This window comes from Balaenoptera ricei, chromosome 4 (genome assembly GCF_028023285.1).
Source record: "Balaenoptera ricei isolate mBalRic1 chromosome 4, mBalRic1.hap2, whole genome shotgun sequence".
Lineage (NCBI taxonomy): Eukaryota > Metazoa > Chordata > Mammalia > Artiodactyla > Balaenopteridae > Balaenoptera > Balaenoptera ricei.
In genome coordinates this window covers 134,309,294-134,333,145 of record NC_082642.1, presented here as the reverse complement: position 1 = coordinate 134,333,145, position 23,852 = coordinate 134,309,294, and the positions used below count along the sequence as shown (strand labels likewise).

General features: G+C 35.2%; 1 long non-coding RNA gene across 1 annotated transcript in view; it reads left to right on the top strand.

The window, feature by feature from the left end:
• Positions 1-17,861, top strand: part of LOC132364910 (uncharacterized) — a 75,398-nt gene extending 57,537 nt beyond the window's left edge. Inside the window, exons 2-3 of the long non-coding RNA XR_009502955.1 lie at positions 5,909-5,975; positions 17,641-17,861. This is a non-coding gene — a long non-coding RNA (uncharacterized LOC132364910). The remainder of the gene's footprint in view (positions 1-5,908; positions 5,976-17,640) is intronic.
• Positions 17,862-23,852: the final 5,991 nt, after the last annotated feature.

The following is a 23,852-nucleotide window of genomic DNA, read 5'->3' as shown; positions in this document are numbered from 1 at the left end:
TGCAATATACAAGCAGCCCATACAACTCAATACCAGAAAAACAAACAACCCAATCAAAAAATGGGCAGAAGACCTAAGCAGACATTTCTTCAAAGAAGATATACAGATGGCCAACAGGCACATGAAAAGATGCTCAACATTGCTAATTATTAGAGAAATGCAAATCAAAACCACAGTGAGGTAGCACCTCACACCAGTCAGAATGGCCATTATCAGAAAGTTTACAAATAATAAATGCTGGAGAGGGTGTGGAGAAAACGCAACCCTCCTACACTGTTGGTGAAAAATGTAAATTGATGTGACCACTATGGAAAACAGTATGGAGGTTCTTAAAAACCTAAAAATAGATCCAGCAATTCCAGTCCTGAGCATATATTCGGAAAACACAAAAACTCTAATTCCAATATGAACCCCAATGTTCACAGCAGCACTATATACAACAGCCAAGACATGGAAGCAACCTAAGGGTCCATCACAGATGAATGGATAAAGGAGAAGTGGTGTGTGTGTGTGTGTGTATATATATATATATATATATATATATATATATATACACACACACACACTCACAATGGAATACTACTCAGCCATAAAAAGAATGAAATAATGCCATTTGTAGCAACATGGATATACCTAGAGATTATCATACTAAGTGAAATAAGTCAGACAGAGGAAGACAAATATCATATGCTATGATACGCATATCACTTACACGTGGAATCTTAAAAGAGGATAAAAATGAATCTATTTACAAAATAGAAACAGACGCACAGACATAGAAAACAAACTTATGGTTATCAAGGGAGAAGTGGGGGGATGGATATATTAAGAGTATGGGATTAACAGATACACACTACTATATATAAAATAGATAAGCAACAAGGATTTACTGTACAACACAGGGACCAATATTCAATATCTTGTAATAACCCATAGTGGAAAATAATCTGAAAAAAAATGTATATGTATATATAAACTGTAAAACTGGATCACTTTGCTGTACACCTGAAAGTAGTACAATATTGTAAATCAACTATACTTCAATAAAATAAAGGTCTTTACCTGCTCAGATAATATTAATGACAATAGTTTATCGCTATTGAGTATATAAGTAGCTCCAAGTGAAATGCATGGATTTTTTTAAAAAAGCTGATTTTCCAGAGATGTATGTTCATGGTCATTGCTTATAATCCAATAGACAAAGACAGTTTACTAGTATTGCCTATTTTTACCAATGTACTTACATCCTACTCTTGATATTTTCCTTACCACTAGGGAAAGAAAACATAAAGATCTCTTACACACACACAGACACACACACACACATCATCTTGTGAACATGCACACACAAACACATATTTCAGCTGTACTTGGATCATTCTGCATGTTGTCAGGGAGTATATAATGTAAATGGCATAAAGGCATAGAGTACATAGAGGGGATCTACACACTTAATTGATTTTCACAAAACCTGCTGCATGTTTTGGTCTGGTTGTAATTTCCAATACATTAATGGTTCTGCTGCCACTTAGACATACATCGTCCCAAGTACTCATAGGTATTACTTCCCTTTAACTAGTAAACCTAGTAATGATGCTTCCAATCCAATTTAAATCCATTACAATTTAGCTCATTTCTGTGAAATTTAGAAGAGCACAGCTGTACATTTTGCACATCTGTAAATTACTTTTAATTGCACTTTTCTCAAGTGAGAAAGGAGAAGCTCTACCTGCAATGCAATTTGTATATCTGACCACAGAAATGCTAGTAAATGCCTGTGCTTTATATATATAATTTCATTTTGGGCTACATAATCTCATCTCACTATTAATCCAGACTTTTATGTGATTTAGCTACTACAAGTTTCATCTTGAGTAGGCATTAAAATGGAAAATGGAAACTGTAAGATATTTGATTACTCTTAAGTTGTTAACTTATCTAAGAGGAGGGAACAAATTTCATAGGTAGACTGGCTAATTCTGAAAGTAGAAAATATGCAAATACTCCTACATACATATTTAATGATTTGGGTATTGAAAATTAAAACAAATTCCAGATATGAGGTAGCCTAATAGCCTTACATTTTATCTAAGACCAATTCATTCAATAAGCCCTTTGTCTTATATCAGACATTTTGAACTGTTGATTACCAAAGTCAATTACTGGCTTCTAGTAACAAATAGCAGTTTCTAAATTAAATTTGTTGGCACAAAATATGTCAATAGAAAAATGTTATCATTCTATAAGTATTCTGAACTGATTATTGCTCTGTTTCATCTGCCAAAATTACAAATCGTTCTTTATTTCTACATCCTTGTTGATTCATTTCCTGACAATCGAACATGTTTTAGAAATAGCTAAATCACACTTGAACAGAGATTTTCTGTGCATCAACTTTTTAACTGTCAAGCTACCTAAATGTATCTAAAATTGGCTGTTGACAAAAACAAAAAATCCCTCCAGAGAATATTTATGAATGAACCCTAGGAATGGAGAGGAAAGAACATGTGATCAGGTTAGAATCCTACAGAATAAGCACTGGCAACATACATATAATTTTCAAAAACTGCTCCACTAGCAAAAAATTCATATCTAAATCATTATGCCTTACGAAGAATGTAATAGAAAAAAATGCTTTTAAAAAGTAATTTTCAGATGACATCTCAAATAAAATTATAATAAAGCTAATCCCACATATTTAATTTCAGGAAGGTTGCTTCTTTCACTGTTTAAATATTTTGGACACACAACATATATTGATATAAACTATTTTGATCACAAAACACAGTTTATTAATTCACAACTAGAAAATGCATGTTGTACAGTTTTCAGCAACTCAACCTTTCATGCACAACTGTCCGCATTCTTCAGGAAAGTGCCCAGGTTTAGGCAAGAATGAAAAACTAATTATCCTTGTTAAGGCTGAGTTGGCTTGGTTATTATGCTGATTTGGCCAACTGATTGAGCTGACCTACCCAAACTGTGATTTTGTTTTTTTAAATCACTATACAGAGAAGAACACTGCCTTTGCCAAAGAAACCCCAATCACGGACCTGCCAGTGAACAACAAGAAAGAGTGTGTTCTGCAACCCCTCTCTGTAAACATTTCTGAGATTAGTGTTATGGGGGCTCTGAAGCAAGGCTAGAGGATTTCAACAGGGAAATGATTGCACGGGCCTGAAACACCATAGATCATATAGACTGGACCAAAATCATCCCTTTGCCACCACTTTCCCAGCAGTTCTTAAGTGAAGGCTGCTCTCAGAGCCCACTGGGTATCTTTCCAGTTTGTTGTTTATGTATGAATAGCAAGTTGTAATTAGTTTCTATAAAAATACACCATGTCATTAATCTTCATCTTATTTTCTATTTTAGTTTTTTAAACTGAAGTCCACAGAAAGCCCATGTATTCCTCACATTTACATAAACATTAAAAAAATACACAATCATTCCTTTCAAAATCTCTGCAAATAGTAAAGTAGTTGATAATCACAGGAAAGAAAAAAAAATTTGAAATATTTTCAGGCACCCCCCAACACACACATTATGACCTCTTAAGTTAATGGGAGAAATGGAAAGCAAGGCACGACTTAGTCTCATATTTTTAAGGAGAACTATTATGTAACATTTCAATCATAGCAAAGTGGAGGCAACTATAAAATTAGTAAATATTAATAATTTTTAAGCAAATGATGGCATTCTACATTTCCTATAAATTAGTAAATCTTTAAAACTAATAATGATCATGTATTTAGAATCACTACACAAACATGTAAATGACCACTAACTTCCACAGGATATTCAGTGCTTCAAAATATCAAAAGCATCAGATTTGATGTGATCTTTATACTGACTCATATATATAGACTAGCTTTCAATAAGAAACTCAAAATCTTCGTTTATTCAGCGGAATATGGAATAAGAATAAACCTAGAGCCTACTACTACACTTTCTGGCCTAATGCTCACAAGACAGATATCTCAGGATGTAGGCAGATACTCAGGTTGGCAGACGTACCTGGACACATAAGCAAGAGAAAACTAAAAACTAAAGAGTTTTTTAGAAAAAATTTTGAGCACCAAAAAAGAGGCCTTTTGCTGATCTTGACTCTGAAAGAGGACTATACAGCTAAATATAAATAACCATTGTTTAAATATATACTAGGTCAGGTCGCTTATAAAATAAACCCTACCATGTTTAAAAACGATATCAAATAGCAATATTTACTTTATGATAATTTAAAAATTAAACCATTATTAAGTAAAAAATGCAACAAGTGCAAATCAACCGTTCTTTTATATGAAAAAGTCAAAACCAGAGAACATTATTTTTATTCACTATTAACTGTGTTTAAATCAAAGCATAACATTTAAAAAATTACTTGGTTATCTAATTTGTAGTTAAATATTAGCTGCGTGGAAATATGACAGTTGTTCATCTCATAAAAGAATGATACACTGCAGTTATTTCTGTGAAAAAAGTCTTATGAATGCATTTTTAAAATTGTAATTAATTCTTTAATGTTCAAGATTTATTTTATTAATTAAATGACAAAATATTTATCAGCAGTTTACACGAAAAGTATCTCTTGACTTTTAGCACATAATTCCTCCAAAACAACAAAGGTCGGTTTCTCACGTGCTTCACCACCTACGTTTGTTATTGCAAATCCAAGATCATCCCACATATATCAATCTTTTATGGCAGAGGTCACTGAAGTTGTGCCAAAATTCAACACTTATATTCTATCTAATGCAGTGATACATTTATCTCATTGCTGGAATTTACCATTTAGAACAAAGCATTTCATTTAACGGATAAAATGCTCATCCAAAATGCCCTGTTGTAACATTTCTCACATTTTAAAAATCGTGGATAAAACACTGCAGTTTTAAAGTTTCCTTTTCAACAAGAATTAAATTTTATACTTAATTATTTAAGAGCTCTTTTAAATGGGGGGGGGGGGAAGAAAGCACTTTATGTGCCTGTTGCATAATTGAAACAAACCAAAACACTGTCACACTTAAAACGGTAAAGGCCCATAATCTAAATTGACAACTACAAATGAAATTCACTTTCTCTGAAGAGTGAAGTAGTTTCCGTATGGTAAAGTGGAATAGGTTTTAGTACTTCCAACAGATTGGGAAAAATGCTGAATAAAGCAAATTATTCCAACTGTTCTTTGCAAATAAATTTAACAAAAATATCAAAATATTTTTCTTTTTAAAAGTAATTGTATCCTGAATATTGTTTTAAAATGTCAACTCAGTGAAAAAATGTAATCAGTGTTTTGCATTTATGGTCCCAAAAGGAAAATTAGCTAATAAGTCTGCTAAAAAGCCTACACTTTTGAAATATGCAATTACAATTCATAGCTATAGCAAAAGACAGTAAATTTCTTAATAAATTTAGCTAAAGTGTATAACTTAAATTTTTCTCAATAGTTACTTGTTTCTCCCTCAACTCAAAAGTATTTGTCAGTAATTTTATACAATTAAATTTCTTCGGAACTCACAAACTAACGTATCTGTGTACTTTAAAAGTTCGATATTTTATGGCATTTATTTTGCTATGGCCTCTAATTAACCAAAAAACCCCACAACAACAGCTAAAATCATCAGTTGAAACATTTTTCAGTATATTTTAGAGAAACATTCTGTCAATTTCAAATAAGCAAAATAATTAATTAAAAAATAAAAAATGGAAACAGAAGACAATATCGTATGCATGAGAGCTAAGATTAAAATAAAAATAGAATTCAAAAATAATGTTTTAAGCAAGAACCCTGCTGAATAAGCAAGCTATCTTATTTTTCCTGCACCTGTTTGATGATAGTAAATGATAAAAATGTTCCTGCTTTATGCAAATTTTGAAATATCTAACTTATATATTAACTTCTTTTTTTAAGAATATCGAAGATTACATTAAATGAGAATTCAACTGCGAACTCACATGGAAGTACAGAACTTACCCAGGTAAATATCTATAAATAGCAGACATGTACTGCCCTTTCCCAATTTATAGCATCTCTGTATTTTAATGCTGACTGATACGGTAACTTCAAACACTCCATGCCTCAGTGCAACTAATAGCAATGTAAATACAGCAATACCAAAAAATATTTTATATATACATAAATTATATATATATTTAAATTGATCTGAAAGAAATCAGATGCATTTTCTAATGCTAAAATTTACTTAAAGTTAATTTTCATTTTTTTCTATGACCCCAATTAGCAATCTTTTACACTGTGTAATAAAAAAGAGAAGATAAGCATAGTGATAAATATATGAAAAACATACCTAGTAAGACAGCTCTAACTCATGTTTGTTTAAAGAATAAATCAGGCTCTCATCAATATTTTAAAAAGAAATATGATTATTGTAAAGTGAAAAATAAAGTTTCACTCTAGATTACCACAGACTAACATATAAGGCAAAATACCATTTAGTATAATAGGATTTCTTCAAAAAAAAAACAGAGCAACCGAGATCCTACTTTTCTGCTTTTAAATACACTGCAGTGTGTCTATTTTTAATGTCTAAATATATTGCTGAAAATGGTTACATAAAATCTGAGGTTGTTAATATCTGATTACTAAGGTATTTCATTGCAACCTGTGAATTTAACTCTTAAAATACTGGAGTATAAAGTAACGTATCGGCTTACATGACAAAAGCCAGTTAAATAAAATAAAAACTGACAGTTCCAAAAATTAGATGAAAGTGCCTTTGACCTTTCTTTCATAAAAAAATAATCATCATTTTTATTGCAAAACAGCAATTAAATACAATTATTTAAAGTTATTCAGTCATGTTTATATATCAAGCACTTTTAAAACATTTGTTATAAATACCATCAGGGTGCTAATACACTTTTAAAATTATACAAAAAGTGGCAACACTTTTTAGAATCCCAAACAACATGATATTTAAAATATACAAAAATCCCATTTAAAAAAGGTTAAGCTGAATTGTGCGCACAGCGAAACTTCTAGAAAACTTCATTACTTACTGTTCACTGAGTATTACTTACAGAGATTAACAGTTTTAAGAATTCATCTGTTATTTATCCTGAAGTGTTTTGAATAACCCTTTGGTACTGTATACTTCTCAGTGTGATGACCGTCCCTACTCTGGTCTGCTGAGAAAAACAAAAAAATCGGTAAACCTTCTTGAAGATTGTTCTTGTTATAACGTATTTTAGGTGGCCACAAGCAGGAATTCATAATTCTCAAAGCAACAATATAAGGAAATTTTTTTAAATGTTTGTTTCATATTTACTGTATAAAGTCATTTTGACATGCCTACACAACTGGTTATGGCAGCTCTCAGACATGATTTCTAATAAAAAAAAAATTTTTTTTTGCTCCAGGTTCTTTAGAGAAAGCTTGCCGCTGGGAAGTTGATTTTGGCCAAGTGCCAAAATCATGTGCAAAGGGGCCTCATTAGGGATTCATGGCAGCCTTCAGCACTAACAAAAAATGTGACCCAACAGGCTAAATCAGCGACTAAAATTAAAAAGTAAGAGACAAAGACAACTTACTTAATATTCCTTCCAAAGCAACATTAAACTTTTTTTGGTAATTAAACCCTTGTTAGTCTAATGCAGCGTTCCTCTGTCCTCAAATGATTGTACAATTACTCTTTAAAACTTGTCAATTTCCCTTCTAAATACACTTTCTTTCTACGGCAGTTTACAAAGATTTTGCTATATAATAAAACCCTATATCCAGTATAATCAGTTCAACAGCAGAAAACAAAATCTTAAAAATGCAGACTACAGTATTCCCTTAAGATTTAAATAAACAAACAAAAAATAAGCAAACAAATAGTACCTTTTAAACTTCTACAAAAGTGAACAGGCACACTCCAAACTCACGTAGCTTGTGATGAATCATTCTCACTGCCCAACTTTTCCCCAAAAAAGTAGATTTGATATGCAGCCTTACCTAGATGTCTTCTGGCTTTTCTGCAGATCAAAAAGTTTCCTGCCTAAGCACACAGATATTCTTTCACAAACCATAAAGGGCCTTTTACGAATCCAGCACTGTAACAGGCTGCCTTCCACACCACGTTGAGAGCCCAGTGCGCCAGCTCTCAAGATAAAATACATTGCTAATACACAATTAGTGGGAGAGGTTGTCTACTGGAGAATTTATCTTAACGAAAGAAGGAAAAAGAAGCGTTTTTTCTTTTTTTTTTTTTTTGTTTTTTGGTTTTTTTTTTTTGGAAAAAGCAAAGAGGGTGCGGTCAGATGTTAGGTTTTGCCTGAGAAAGGGCCCTACACTGCACTAGTACCTAAATACTAGCAGAAGCTGCCTGGGAAGAGAGCCAATGGAAGGACTTTGTTTGACCCAGCTGCCAATCTCCCCTGAAGCCGTGCGCCAGACTAAACACTCACACTATTTTAACTCAAATCAGGCTACAGCAGCTGTTTGCTTTCCGGCTCTGAGCTCTGCACCCAACATGGCTTGTGCAGTTCACCCAGCGAGCTCTGCTAGCCGCCTGGCTAAAATCTGTTCTGGGTTGGGATTTGTCATTGGAGAGCAAAATTTAACCCTATTCCTCGTGGTAAATATGAACTGTTTGTTGTTCAGCGTTTGGATCTTGTAGTTTGGAATAATTCTGCGATCTATTTAAAGAAGAGTGATATTTTATATCACAGAGGAAAATTGAGATTTGAAGGTTATAGAGATTCATATATTTCTTTGAAATTCTGACATAAATTCTTCTGATGTATTCAAATTAACACTAAAATAACCCTTGTGTGTAACAATAACAAGACTTATACCAAGCACTTCTAAGAACAAAGATGGTACCCATTCAACCCAATCCAAACTTCTTTGGCCCTACCAAGATGGAAAGTTGGTATCACAGGATCAGAGACTCACATCATTCTGAGAGTTAGTACTTACTGCTTAATGCTCTGGAAAGTTCCTCCAGAAGCAACATCTAAGCACACAAGTAGTTTGTTTTCCTTATATGGAAAAGTACAAAGTGGTCCGATTTATCTTTCCTAAATTTCTAAGCTTTTTTAGCTATTAGGCTGAATGTGAAAATAAATCCTGAGTTGTAAAAGATTAAAATATGCCCACTGGTAGTCTAAAGTGAAAAGGAAACTAAAGAGAAGTTAGTCAGGAGAAGCACAATTTAAATAATAGTCAAAATTATCTGATGTATCAGGGAGAAGAGATCTGATAACTAAGAGCTGTTGCACCCAAGGTAGGAGACAAACATTACATATATGCAGAAAATGAGTCAGGAAGTCATTCAACATGTGGAAGAGGTAGAGAAGTTGAGAGGAGTGTGGTAACACGGATTATAACCAAGTTATTCTTACTCCTGACCAAATTCCTAATTACGGACAACAATGGTGAGAGAAGACAGAGGGATTTTAGTTTCTGTTGTTGCTTGGGGGTAGAAGGATGTCTCTTCATTTAGGGCAAGTAGCCAGTAAGACTTTTTTTTTTTTTAACATAACTAATTTGGTTCACACTGCAGTCAGAAGATGACCAAAAAAGAAATATTTCTGATATACTGTAAAAGTACGTCCAGGGATAGTTTCAAAAAGTTGTTTCTTTTGCTTTAACAGAGAGTTTACTTTGTTTCTATTTCTGCCCCCAAAATAATATGTCTGTTTTCTTATCTTAGAAATGAGAGATCAAAGTTACAAAAATTGTCATTTTATGATAAAATGTTATTTTCTCAGATAGAAAGTGGTGAAGATGCTTACAGAGAGGTTGAACTATTAGGTTTGATGCGTGCACATAAACGGAAAGACCTAATTCATTAAAAATGCATGTCAAGATAATATTGTATAACAGGTGAGTTATTATCTCATCCTGAAAGTAATACACATATTAACCCAAAAGATTCCCATTGGATCTGGCTTCCTACATAGCAGAGTATAATTAGCTGCTAAAAAGTCTCATGGAATCAAATAAAATGCTGGGAAATCGTTTCTTCTGTGCCTCTTTCTTTCAATCCAAGAAAATATTCAACAGGTTTCTCTGAATAGTCTATTACAAATCTACCAAGAAAATTATCACCCATAATTACACAGCTCCATGTACTTCTGCAGTAGCTATAAAATGGTGGCCCTGTAGTAACATTTGTTCATCTCAGTAATTACTTCTCTTACACTGCATTCTGCACTGCTATCTTCTCCTTAGACACTTGTGCACAAAGCAGTTAGTTCACATCACGAGTGTTTGGGGCTGAATTGTGTTCCCCTCCCTCGAAATTCATACATTGAAGACCTAATTCTCAGAACCTCAGAATGTGACAGTATTTGGAGATGTGAACTTTTAAGAGATGATTTAGTTAAACAAGGTCATTAGGGTGGGCCCTAATGCAATACAATTAGTGTCCTTACAAGAAGAGATTAGGACACAGATACACACAGAGGGAAGATCATGTAAAGACACAGGGAGAAGAAGTCCACCTGCAGTCAAGGAAAGAGATTCAGGAGGAACCAACCCTGCAGGAACCTTGATCTTGAACTTCTAGCTGCCAGAATTGTGAGAAATAAATTTCTGTTTTTGAAGCCATCCAGACTGTGGTATTTTTTATGGCAACCTGAGAAAACTAATACAATGTCTAAGTAAAAAGGAGTGAAAAATTATCTTATCGTTGATTACAATTTGTTTCAATACTCAGGTGTTTGATTTTATTCAATAGAGCATGTAATTTATGAAGGAAGTGTACATTATTTGCATTTTTCAGGAAGAGGAAAAACTACATGTGTGCCAGAGTTTTATATAAAAGCTGTACATGGTGTTAAGAATGAAGAAAAATATGACACAGTTGCCATTCTTTCATGATACTTCTCATTTTCATGTTTTGAACAGGAATACCATGCTTAAGTCATTGTCTGGTACATAATAAAATGCTGTGTGTGTGCACAATTAACAGGCACAGACTTTGAAAAGAATTATGGAATAAATAGGTGCTTAGCTTTTCCTTTAGGACAATAAAAAATGGAATGTAGACTTCTGATTTTGCAAGATAGTTTTGATCCATGGACAACTTACAGTTGAGGCCTGGTACTAGATAAAAATTTCATATCAAGAGGTGGAAATATAAAAGGCTAGTCTTTCTAAGGGGAGAGTTCAAATAACTTTTACAAAGGGAATAGACTCTAAAGGAAGAAGGAAAAGAAATGTGGGTGCCTGGCAAGAAAGTCTGGATAAAAGCAAAGGAGGTGAGACTGAAAATAATCAAAGATAGAATAAGTCAAGGGGTTAATCAGAATATCCCCAAAGGAAGCCATATTTGTCCAGATAGTTAAGAATGGACATTCCACTTACATAAAGTTGGAAGCAGCAAGATAATGATGGGAAATGGATTAGAGTAGGAATACTTCTGCTGTTGTGTCAGGCAGAATTCTAAGACAGCCCTAAGATTCCCACTCCCTGGTAAACACTTGTATACCACCCCAGAAGTTGGGCAGAACCCATGAATATGATGATTTAGTTGCTTTGTTGATTAGGTTATCAACCTCTATGTAAGAATCAATGAGATCTCCATGCAGAGTTGGTAGAAGGAGAAAGAAGAAGCCACTATCCAAGTAATATACCTGACCAGAAGAAGTAAGGAAAAGATGACTGATGTTACCAAAGCAATGAGATGTTGTTTTACCCACCAGCTGATGTGGATGTGAGCGTTCATTCATCTTTTGATTCACCTATCCTCTCAAAAATTCTATTTAATGCTGACTTTGTGTGTGTGTTCGGTGGGGGCACCACTGCGCTAAGTGTTGTGTGGGACAAAAAAACAACCCCTGATCTCATGTTTCTGTCTAGTAAGCAAACTGATAGCTGAACAGTCAATTCTAAAGAAAATGCCACTGTTTTTGTTGAGCACTTCAGAATGCTGAGGCATTAGGTAATGTCAAGTGGTTTAGTAAATGTCATAGAATGTTATGACAATATTGATAATTATCACATGTTCAAGTACTTATAATAAACAAGTTACTGTATTGTAAAAAATAATATATTTTTGGTCACCCAAAAGCTTCATGACGTCATTGTCTTAAAGTGCCTAAAGACATCATTATTTCTGTGAAATTATGATTGCTAGTTCCTCCTATTTTTTTGGTAAGCAGTTCCATTATTTTCCATGCTAGTTGAGACCAAACAGACCATGTATCTCTTGAAATCCTAACATTTAAAAAATAAAATCCAAGACATCATCATTGTGCACAAAAGCCCATTATTACTCCAAAGTAAATAACACAGTACTTTGAACACCTGTTTCCTAATGAGAATATCCATAAAACATTGAGAAACAACTTCAAATAAATGTTAAATGTAAATTAAATGTGATCAGGGAATGGAATGAATCAAGTTAGTATAAGGAAAATGATCTTAAATGACTAAGTAAATATTTCCGTGTAAAGATTTAAAATAAAACATAACACAATATACAATTATCAAAATAGAAAATAAAATTAAGTTCTTACCTGGGGTAACAAATGATGATGCACACAGACTCATAGCACACATACAAACAAACAGACAAAAATATTTAAGTAATAGAAAGATGATGACCTATTCTAACTGATCTGATTAAAATTTTGAAACGGACTTCACATTCCCACTGTAAGTTTTTTTTTATTTAAGCCATTTGCTGCTTCATTGTATTTTCTAGATCTATAAATCTGCTTTTTGAGGCAATCTCTGTAGGCATTTTCAAATGTTATCAAGTTTATTTTATAGTTTCAGAAGGATTAAGAACAATCTAAATACACACAAGGATAAATAGATAACATGAATAGCTCTATATGTATAAATAAATTGAATTAATAACTAATAACCTTTCCTTAAAGAAATCACCAGATACAAATGGTTTCACAAGTGATTTCTACCAAACATTAAAGGAAGAAATAATATCAATTCTCCACAGTCTCTTTCAAAAAAAATAAATAATTAAAAGCAGAGGAACATTATCTAACTCATTCAGTGAGCCCAGCATTACTCTAATGCTAAAACTAGATATAAGAAAAAAAAATCACAAACTTATATCTCTCATGAACATAGACACAAAACAAAACCTCACTGAAATATTAACAAGTCGAATTCAACAATGTATGAAAAGAATTATATACTACAACCAAGTGGTATTTATTCCATGTATGCAAGGTTGGTTCAACATCTGAAAAATCCGTCAATATAATCCACTGTATCAACAGACTAAAGGAGGTAAATCATGTGATCATATTAATTGACACAGAAGAAATACCATTTGACAAAATCCAATACTCAATCATAATAAAAATACTCAGAAAACTAGGAGTAGAGAAGAACTTCTCCAAATCAATGGAGAACCATCTGCAAAAACCTACAGCTAACATAATCAATAATGAGTAACTAGACACTTTCCCCCTAAGACCAGAAACAAGGCAACGATGTTCCCATTCACCACTCCTATTCAACATCACATAGGAAGTCCTAGCTGGTGCCATAAGAAAAGAAATGGAAATAAAAGGATAAATATTGGAAAAGAATAAAACAGTTGCTATTCATTGGTGATAGGATTGTCTATATAGAAAAATTCCAAACAATTTTTTTTATAAAAAAGCAACTATAGCAAGGCTTCAGGGTACAAGGTTAATATACAAAAGCCAATTGCTCGTTAGCAGATGAATAAGTTCTGGGGTTCTAATGTACAGCATTGTGATTATGGTTAACAGTACTCTATTGTACACATGAAAATTGTTAAGAGAATAGATCTTAAATGTTCTCAGCACAGAAAAGAAACAATAATTATGTGATGTAATGGAGTGTTAACTAACACTGCAGTAGTAATCAGACTGCAATATAAAAGTGTGCCAAATCAACATATTGTACACTTTGAATTTGTATAATATTATATGTCAATTATGTCTCAATAAAGCTAGTAAAAATATATTTAAAAATTTTAAAGCCAATTTCTTTCCTCTTTACCAGCAATAAAATGTTAGAATTTGAAATTTTAAAAATACCATCGATAATAGTATCAAACAATTAAACACTCAGGCATAAATATAACAAAATATGTACAATACATATATGTGGAAAACTACAAACTGCTGCTTTGTTAGCGGAGAGGGCCCAGGATGCAATGTCTCCAGTACAAATGAGTACATCCATCACAAAGATCTTGGTTTCTAATACCATTCTCCAATAAAAGGAACTAGGGCTCCTTGGAGAATTACCTGATTCTAGGACTCAGCAGTAAATAGGCAAAATGGGCCTGAGGCATCTTATAGTGCCAAAAAGTAAGTAAGTGCCAAAAATAAAAATAAAAAGTAAATAATGATGAAGATATATTAAAGGGATATAGGAGCCAATTGAAAGGGGTTTCGATGGCCAAAGTTGAAACAATCTGAACAACAAAGTAAAAGAAGTAGTACTGGATTATAACCCAAAGTACAAAATAAGAGTCCATGAATACATACTGATATAAATTAATGAATATATATTCCATCCTTAAAGAGGTGGAGCAAATCTGCCCACTCCTTAAGTGTGGGCTGAGCATAGTGACTTCCTTCCAAAGAGCACAATATTGAAAAAGAGAGAGAAAAAATTATAAGTTTATAGTGGAGAAAGCTGACAAGCACTTCTGCAAACCAGGTGATCAAGATTAACATCAACAGTGATAAATTATTTTAGTAACATTCAATTTTGATATTATGTGATGAAAATGGCAATGTACCTTTGTGGTCTTCCTTCCCAAAATATATTGTTTCAGTCTAAGCATAAGAAAAACATCAGACAAATTCCAGTTGAGAGATACTCTATGGAACAATTGATCAGTAAACCTCAAAATTGTCAAGGTCATTAGAAATAAGGAAAGTCTGAGAAAGTGTCAAAACCAAGAATACCCTAAGGAGACATGACTATTAACGCAATATGGTATCCTGGATGAGATCCTGGAACAACAACCAAAAAAGGGGGCATTAGGGAAAAACCTAAGGAAATCTGAATAAAGCATGGACTTTAGTTGGTAATAATGTATCAATTGTGTTTGACCAATTGTGACAAATATACCACACTACTATGTTGAGAAACTAGGTGTGGGGTATACAGGAAATCTTTTTTGTACCATCTTTCCAATAATTTTGTAGATATAAAATTGTTCTAAAATTAAAATTTTACTAAAATGTGCACTAGAAAAATATTTTAAATAGAAAAAAATGATTAAACACTTCATGGTATGTTACCCAATATTTTCTTAGGTGTGGAAGCAATGTCCAGGAAGCAATTCTTGAGAAATATGTATTAAAGTAATAAAACTACTCCTTTGGTTTCCATGACATTGTTTCCCCGATATTTTTTTTTTCTTCCCATATATCTGATTTTGTTTTCAACTGTTTAAACGTGTTACTCAAAACTACCTCCTCAGCTACCTTTTTCTTTTCTCGCTCTACTCAGAAATCTACTTGATTTTTACAAATAGGTTGATAACCTCCAAATCTTCAGCACAGACACCTCTATATAGTGCTCCAGATCCCATTTCCTAAATGTCCATTGGCATCCCAATCTCCATTCCTAAAACTATATTTATTCTTTTCCCTTTAACTTGCTCCTACTCTGTTTAATAGCCAGCCATTCTCACATGCCAGAAGTCAGAAGAGATCTCACGATATCTCAACAGTTCCTGAGTAAAACACTGGGACAACTGGAAAAACATGGAATATAAAATATAACTGAAGAAAAAAGTTCTTAACAACAACAACAAAAAGAAACTTTAGTGGGCAGATCAAAAACATTTATTTTGTTCTAGGAAAGCAAAAAAAAAAAATATCATGAAAGAGAAACTGATCTATAGAAATAATTAAAAATAAAATGATAATTCATGAATAATTAATGTTCCTGAAGTGTTAGAACAAATTTTTAAAAAATCAAAGATATCAAAGATAGAAACTTTCTCAAGCCTAATGCTAAATTAAATAATTCACCATGTGCTTAGCAAAATTATTGGAGGAAGATACAGACCTAGATCACTCTAGCAAAGAAAAATTGTAATTACAATTTTAAAGGACAGATCTTACCACTATCAAAACTGAAAAGGAAAGTGTGTGTGTGTGTGTGTGTGTGTGTGTGTGTGTGTGTTTCTACACAGGAATAAAAATAGTCTGTCCACATTATTTCTTTACAAAATGAAAAATTAATAATATCCATGTAACATTGGGGTATATTAGTTTTTGAATAAAAGGATTTAGGTCCAACCATAGGGATCAAAGGTGAACTATGACTGTCTTAATCCAATAGAATTAGGTGAAAACCAGACATAAGCCAATCGATGTACTGCATTCCTCCAACCACAGATACTGGTTCAGAGTGAGCTGGACCACATGACCATAATTGACCTAGTCTCTTATGTGAAAAGGAGGCAACTATATCTAAGAGTCACCTTTTTATAACTATGACAGAACCAAGCTTTGGGATAAAAGTGACATCACAAAAGACAGAGAGAAATAATACCTAGCACCTTGATGATATTATTAAAACCCAGATTTCATCTTACCCTACATATGACTGTTTTCAGTTATGTGAACCAGTAAGTTTCCTTATTGTTTAAGCTATTTAGAGTTTACTTTTATTTAATACAAATGGAAAGTATCATAACTTGTAAGCTAGCCAAATTTCATTTCATGTGTAAAGGCAACAGAAAGACATCTTAAATGGCCAAAAACTAAGAGATTATACTATTCTTAAGAAAATTGCATAAGACATGCTGGCTGACTAACAGTTGAATCAAAATTAAGTGTCCATCAGTGGATGAATGGATAAAGAAATATATACATAATACATAATGGGATATTAATCAGCCTTAAAAAGAAGGAAATCCTGCCTTTTCTGAAAATGTGTACAAATTTAGAGGACATTATTCTAAGCGAAATAAGCCAGACACAGAAAGACAAATACTTTGTGTTCTCACTTATATGGGGAATCTAAAAAAAGTCAAACTTAGAAAAACAGAGCGTAGAATAGTGATTGCCAGGGACTGAGGAGGTGGGAGAAATGTGGAGATGTTGGTCAAAGGGTACAAACTTTTAGTTATAACATGAATAAGCTCTAGATATCTAATGTACAGCATGGTAACTATCCTTAGTATTAGTGCATTGTGTATCTGAAATTTTCCAGGAGAGTAAATCTTAAGTGTTCTTGACACACACAAACACACACACACACAGGTAACTATGTAAAGTGATGGATGTGCTAATTAGCTTGACTGAGTGTGGTAACCATTACACAAGGTATGCTTATATCAAAACACCATGTTTTATACCTTAATATGTGTAGTTTTCTTGTTAATCATACCTCAATAAAGCTGGAAAAAACAAAAATAATTTTTAAAAAAAGAATTTAGTATAGAGGCTTTTCCTACTCAAGCCAGACCCAAAACTCTGTATTTGGACTCAGAAATCTTCCCTAAGATATTCTACTTCTTTTTCTCCTCCTTTCCCTATACTAAGAAATAAGTTTGTCATGCTGCATTCTTCATAGCACAATGTGGGATGACCACTTAAAACAATAGTGATGTGTTGTACTCCAATACTTGCTAACAATAATTAATTATTTACCAATTTGTGTTACTGTGCCAGAATTACAAAAAATTCTTTCACTTACTGTTTCTTTTTCCACAGAAAATAATATGTAGAACACCATGATGATCAGTGAGAAGATATAATAAAAAGTTTGCAGATGCAGATATTTCCTGAGAAAACCCCAATTTATAACATTTAACATCAAGTTCCTATGAATGTACGCAAGAGGGAAGAGATATGGGAACATATGTATATGTATAACTGATTCACTTTGTTATAAAGCAGAAACTAACACACCATTGTAAAGCAATTATACTCCAATAAAGATGTTGAAAAAAAAAAATTCCTATGAACGAGCCTCTTATGTGCTTCAAAGTCAACCAATAGAGAATGATCTTAAATAAAGAGAAACAGTTAATAACTAAAATGTATTGAGCACTAATTCTACTAAGTTAGGTTCAAATAAATGGAAGAGCAGGATTAAACCCAAACAATCTGATGCCAGAACTTTAGTTCCTGATCACTGTCTGTACTGTCTCTAAGGAAACATTTATTGAGTGCTCATTATACAATAGGCACTGACTCTGTCTTCTTTGTGATGTAATCATTGTTTAGCTCTCTAATAACATCTTTTGTAAATTATCCACATTATACCATCCATGCACAAACCTAGGTTCATTGTTATGCTTTCTCTCCTTTGTCTGGGCACTTGTGGTAATGTGCTTCCTTCTAGCACTTTGCTTGCCTATCTTCTATTTGGAGACAGCATGGGTATCAGTTGTAATAGGAAGACTTTCCAGACTGTTTCCTGACCAAAATCTAGTTCAGCATTCTTTCTATGCCTTGCCATAGTACAATACATACTTCTAAATCTATTATAATTTGCTTTTATCCATTTCCCAAGACTTTAAGAACAGGGGACTATGCTTCCCTCATTTCAATCTCAGTAACCCATACAGTCCTTGGCACTGAATAAACACTCCTAAATGTTATGAATTACTTAATGAGAAAATTACTGAGTGGAACATTTAATGTTAAGTAAAGCAGAAATCTTGAATTACATAGAAAATATAGATGTTTACAGGTTAATTTAAAATAGCCAATTTAAGCTTATGGAATTGTTCCCATTGAATTTGAGGTTCTTTCTTTGTTGCAAAAGAATTTGGAGATGAAGTGATAGGTAAAAAGTGGATTTATTTAGAGAGAACACAGACTACACAGACAGAGCATGGGCCATCTAGGAAGGCGAGAGGCCTTGAGAGAAATACACGCCACAGATAGAGCGTGGGCCATTTGAGAAGGTGAGAGAGAGCCTCGAACTATGGCATAGTTAGTTTTTATGGGCTGATAATTTCATAGGCTAATAAGTGGGAGGATTATTCCAATTATTTTGGGGAAGGGGCGAGGATGTCCAGGAATTAGGCCACTGCACACTTTTTGACCTTTTATGGTTGTCCTCAGAACTGTCATGGTGATGGTGGGTGTGTCATTTAGCATGCTAATGTATTACAATGAGCATATAATGAGGCTCAAGGTCCACTGGAATTTTTCGCCATTTTGGACCCAGTTGGCTCTAACCAGTCTTTGTCAAGTACTATGGCTATATCATTCTTTTAAAGGTTGTGCCCTGCCCCCTTCCCTCCTGTTTCATTCCCCCCTCAGAGATTTTACTCCTGTATTTTTATGGGAAGCAGAGAGGCGAAGGTCCGTCTTCTGTAACTGCTTCAAGGCTGAATAGGGGGATCGACACTGCCTGTCGGGGAGTAAAAACTCTGGATGCCTGATCTAGAGGCCCCAGAGGCAGGACAGCTCCTTGTTTTAATTTGGTATGGGCTAGAATCCTCGCATAGCCATCATCTTGATGTGGGACTGTTATAACTGCTACCATAGCCTTCCTATGAATCTTCTTGATGATGAAGCACTTTTTGTAACAGCATCAGAGTACAAAAATATCTATAAATGACAAAAGACTTAAAAGGCATGGTTAAACATCTGATTACAGTGTAATTGATAAAGAAACTCGGTTACTGTTGTGACATACAACATTTTAAGATAATAACTAGAATTATGACTGATAATACTTTATCATGACATGTCAGAATCTTAGGAACTCCATATAATTTCTAGAATATCTGTATTAGTAACATTTGCCATACAATATAACCTAAGAAGATTTATTACTCATTTGACAGTACTTCACATGTAATTTAATTTGACTTAGGAAGTTTTGTCAAAAGAATATCGAAAGGGTTTAAAACAGTCAGATAGGATCATAGGTCACTGTGAAAAAATAGTTATTTACTTCGCCAAAGTGACAATAAAAGATTTCAAAGACAAATGGAGAACAGATCACTTAAAAGGTAGAGAGTTTAAAACCTGTTACCAAAGGCAGTTTAACATTTTAAGAAGCTTGTCCTTTTAACAGAGAGAAAGGCCAAATTCAGGTTTTGCACCAGCTTACTTTTAAAATTCATTTACTCAATTAAATTCATTTTAAACTTAGTCAGTACTGACCATGCACAAAACTTTTTTTTCTCACAGTTCCTTTCCACGACCTTTCATCACTTTCTGTATCCATCACTTTATTTTTCCATCCAGAAACAGCCAACTTCCTTTTCCCTTAATATTATAAAATGCAATTCCATTCCTCATACTTTCTTTACTGAAAACACAACATCCTACTTTCCTTAAGCAACCATGCACTGTCATTGATATCAGCACTCTGTAGATTGGTAAACATAAATCCAAATAATAATTTTTTTAAAAATGTGCTTTCTTATAGAAAATATCTCAGTGTGACACCAAACATATTTATTAATAGTCCTAAACCTTTTGTTTCTCTGTAAAAGGAAGCCAATGTTCAGCAATTAATGTTTCAGTATCTTATTTTATTTGGAAATGACGTAGTTATTTAATAAACTTTCATCATTTAACTTAATTTAGCACAACTCTAGAATTTCAAGTTACCAGAATCTGGAGAGACTAATTTAGATAGACATTTTTAAAACATAATTATTTTTTAAAAGTTTACGCAAAGCTTTTCTCATTTGCATTTTTTTCCTTAAAAGTTTTTTTCACATCAAGTTACTTTTCTCGTTGACAAATTTGTAATGGATAGAATGAGGTCTTATTTGACCTCTAGTAAACCTAGCTGCAATAGACGTATTATACTTAACATTGATGACTCTAAAGACATGTCTATATTAATCAGACCAACAAGCTTAAGCCACCTTCAATACCAGATATTAGTTTAGTATTGAATATTTCCCAGATGACATGAACCTGAAATTCATTCTGGCCAGATTTATATTCCTGAGTATTTATATAAGCACTTAATTTCCTTTAAGCCAATTCAATACAGCTCTTTTACGAATTAATTTTGGCAATATCATACATCTACAGCACACATAGATATATACAAACACACAGACACAGAAACCTCAAAGTTCCCATTTCAAAATTTTAGCCCTGAGTCAGTGTAAAACCCATCAGTTATAAGGGGTTGGATTCAAACTGGGCTCCTGGCAAATGGAACAAATCAAGGTCACCTATCTAGATGGCTACTTTTTACTAATGTTTATAGAAAAGACACTTAGGATTTTTACTTTTATTCTTGACAAGTCAAGTTCTAAATTACTTTCCCCTCTTTGAAATTTGCATTTTAAAAGGATGGTGGCGATAAGGGTTCCTGTTCCCGGAGAAGACTAGGTAGGATTGGAATATTACAGGGAGATTGGCATGGCATCAAAAGCCCATATTAAATGAATTTTCAGATTAGGGGTTGGAGGCCTCATTGACCCTCTGGTTTATGGAATATTAGCACCTGGAAGGGAAGTTATTAGTTTCCTTTAAGGTGATTTTTATAAGAGTGACAAACTTTGCCTTCCCTGGGATTCCCTGATCCCAGACCTGCGGATCTATAAGTTTTTCAATTTCTGGGGGAATATTTTGGGTTGGACTGTCCATGTCTTGTATAATACACAGTCCAGCCAAAAATGTGCCTTGGCTTTGGTTTTCAGGGAGGGTAAGAGCTGCCCCCAAGGCTGAGAGAAAATCCCTTCCCAATAATGGGCTGGGGCATTCAGGCATGACAAAAAACTTGTGAGTTATAAGAGTCTTTCTCCAGGTGCAAGTTAGAGGGGTGGTGAAATGTTTTAGTTTTGCCTTTCCTTCGACCCCAACAATAGAGCAGGTTTTAGGGGCAAGGGGCCCAGCGTGAGAAGTCAGGACAGGGTAAGTGGCTCCCGTGTCCACTAGAAATTGGACAAGGTTACCTGCCATGTCAGTGGTCACCCGCAGTTCCTCCCGTGTGATGACTGTCCTCTCGGGAGCCTTGGGTGGTCCCGGGTCCCGTCAATCAGCCACTGCCATGACTGACGTGGGGGAATTTCCTTGCTCCCTTCAGAGCTGGTGGCTTTCCCTCTTCCAGTGGCCCATCTTCTTGCCCAATGGGCATAGCGTTTTGGGTGCAGGCTGGGACCTGTTTCCTGAGCATTCTTTGCTCCAGTGTCCAGGACTCCCACAGCTGAAACTGGCTCCCTTTCCTGGTGGAGGTCTTCTGGGAGTACTTTTGGGGTGACCAGGAAGTGGGTTGGGTCTTCTCATGATAGCTGCCAAAAGCCTGGCTTGCTGTCGTTCCCTCATGAAGTCATGCTGTTCCTTCTTTTCCTCCTCAGCCTGGTCTTTATTGTTAAAAACACTGAAAGCTGTGTCAATAAGAAGGTTAGGAGGGGTTTGGGGCCCCATGGCAAGCTTTTGAAGCTTCCAACAGATGTCAGGGGGTGACTGGCTGATGAAGTGGGTTGTAAATACAATGTGTCCCTCGAAAGTATTTGGGTCTTCTGTCAGGGGTTCCTGTTCTTCCAGGGGTGCCACTAGAGAGGGCTTTTGTGTAGCCCAAATGGGTCTCAGCCGGCAAGATTCCCTAACATAGGACTTGCATAGCTCCGGGTTTTCTCTTAGGGCCATAAAAGCCTGTACATAAGGAACTTCTGTCCATTTCCCCCGCCTTTTGCAAAAGATGTCTAAGTGTAGGATGGCATTAGAGTTGAGGCTCCCATTTTCTGGCCAGGCCTCATCGGCCTTAAGTTTATATGTTACGAAAGAAAATGAGCTACTTCATTTTAAAGAATCTAGAGAAACTTGTCCCAGTGGCTCAAAATGCACCAGACGGATGAGTCCTTGGGGATGGAGGAGGTGTTTCCCATTGTTCCTTCAGGGAGAGAATCCTCCTGTATCAGAGAGCAGCACTGGCGTTAGGAGGCCCCGTGGGGTCTCCCTAGGACAAGACTGCTTCCAGGCGCCCCTGTCCACCTAGTCGCGTCGACTTTATCCACGATGGGAGTCAGCTACTCCCCTGTGTGGCAGTCCTGTTGGCCCCAGCATCCTGGGGCCCATGTCCTATCCTGGCATCCATGGTACCCAGGATGAGTGACTTCCCTGAAGGTTGCTCTATAGATTCTATAGATTAATCCCTGTGTTCTGGGATATGTTCCCCTGGACATCCTCATGGTTCTAACACAAAATCCCAGCCTTTTTTTCTACAAAGGTGATAAGTTTCAGAAAACAGGCACTGGCAGTTAAGGGAGATGGTCTGTGAAAAAGAAGAAAACCTCTCATTTCCCTTCCCTTTTGTGGGTGGCACCCCTGAGTCCTCAGTGCCATGCTCCCCCTCCCCCCTTCCCAAACATGCTCTGGCCAGCTGGCAGTGGGGCTGGGTGCAGGGGCAGATATGGCTGCTGAAGTGGAGGCACCGTGACTGTAGTTAGGGGGATGGAGAGCCCTGTGACCCTGGAAGGACGTTCCCAATTGCGTGACCCTGGAGAGGCAAGCACAGCAAATGTGGGTCATGGCCCAGGCAAGTATCCCTGGGGCGCAGCCATGTGTATGACCCATCCACCTTGAGTGGCCCGCTCCACTCTAACAGAGCAGGGTGGGGTGAGGGCAGACCCTGGAGGGGCCCAGCCCAACACCAGGAGGCAGGCGGTGAACAATGGTCCCACCACGAGTCCCAACCACATGGTGCAGGACCACCCCCTCCTAATATGAAGGGGGGTATATGCACAAACTGCCTCCCCAAGGGACTGCAGCAGCTGTAACCATGGCACAAAATCTAAGTAAGGCTGTATTTCATATTTTTACACAATTGCACCTGTTAACAGTTAATTAAATGGTGATAAGGCAAACCCAGAGGGCAAAGATCCTATGGTTCGGGTCCCTAGCTGCCTGTGAGGATGGCTGGAAACTTTCCCTGACATGCCCTGCGCATATGTAACAAACAGTAAGAAGTGGAAGAGCTAGTGGCATGGCTG